Source organism: Triticum aestivum, chromosome 5B (genome assembly GCF_018294505.1).
Source record: "Triticum aestivum cultivar Chinese Spring chromosome 5B, IWGSC CS RefSeq v2.1, whole genome shotgun sequence".
Lineage (NCBI taxonomy): Eukaryota > Viridiplantae > Streptophyta > Magnoliopsida > Poales > Poaceae > Triticum > Triticum aestivum.
In genome coordinates, this window is record NC_057807.1 from 297,220,301 (window position 1) to 297,221,754 (window position 1,454).

Here is a 1,454-nt window from a genome sequence, read left to right on the forward strand (position 1 = left end):
AAAGATCTTTGTAGAATATGTAGGAGCCATTATGGGCATCCGGGTTCCGCTATTGGTTATTGACCGGAGAGGTGTCTCGGTCATGTCTACATAGTTCACGAACCTGTAGGGCCCGTACGCTTAACATTCGTTGACGATATAGTGGTATATGAGTTATATGTTTTGGTGACCGAATGTTGTTCGGAGTTCCGGATGAGATCACGGACATGACGAGGAGTCTCGAAATGGTTGAGAGGTAAAGATTGATACATAGGACGGTGGTATTTGGACACCGGAAGTGTTTCGGGACGTACCGAGAGGGAATCAGGTCACTGGAAGGGGTTCTGGGCACTCCCCGGCAAGTTATGGGCCTTATGGGCCAAAGGAGGGGACAGACCAGCCCACAAGGGGGCTGGTGCGCCTCCTTCTTGTTTGGCCAACCCTAGGGAAGGAAAAGGGGGAGGGCTAGCCCCTCCTGCCTTTCCCTCTCATGGGAGAAAGGAAGGGGGCACCCTGCCCTGCCTTTTCCCGCACTCCAAATAAGGAAAGGGGGCGCGGCTTGGGAGGGACCCCAAGTAGGATTCCTCCTACTTGGGCGCCTCCTTTGGCTGTTGCGCCTAGCACACCCCATACAATTGCCTAGCCGTGTGCGGCGCCCCTGTCCACAGTTTACACCTCCAGTCATATTTCGTAGTGCTTAGGTGAAGCCCTGCGGAGATCACTTCACCATCACCGTCACTGTCACTATGCCCTCGTGCTGTCGGAACTCGTCTACTACCTCCCCGTCTTGCTGGATCAAGAAGGCGGAGGACGTCACTGAGCTGAACGTGCGCAGAACGCGGAGGTGCCGTGCGTTCGGTATTAGATCGGTTGGAGCACGAAGAAAGTTCGACTACATCAACCACATTGTGAAACGCTTCCACTTACGGTCTACGAGGGTACGTAGACATACTCCCCCCTCGTTGCTATGCTTCTCCATGGATAGGTCATTGCGTGTGCATAGAATTTTGTTTGTTTTCCATGCAACGTTCCCCAACACTCAGGACCAGAAGAGGACTTTTGGAGAATCTCGCATTTTACGTCAACACTTATTCTGTAAGCTTATTTTTTAGGGGAAGGGGGATCAAATGTTTTACAATTCATGATTTTAGCTACTTTCAAGATGATTGGTAAAAAGCGTCAATCGCTTGTATAATTTCCCATATACAACTCTTGGTTAATTGTGCCTTTTATCGTGACACTGCTGTTGTTGTGTGCACTCGATTTGTTTACTTAATTTGTTGGTCCGGGAAAGGCTAGGGAAAAATTGACATCATTACTTCGAGACATTATATTGTAATCATGTCGAACTTTATCATCCATACCTCCGCACGTGGTATACCATGTTTTGAATATGTGAATATGGAAACAAGCGTACATAAAATGCAAAGTAAATATAGTTCATGAATTATGAAGTTATAGACTTTTTTTAGGGG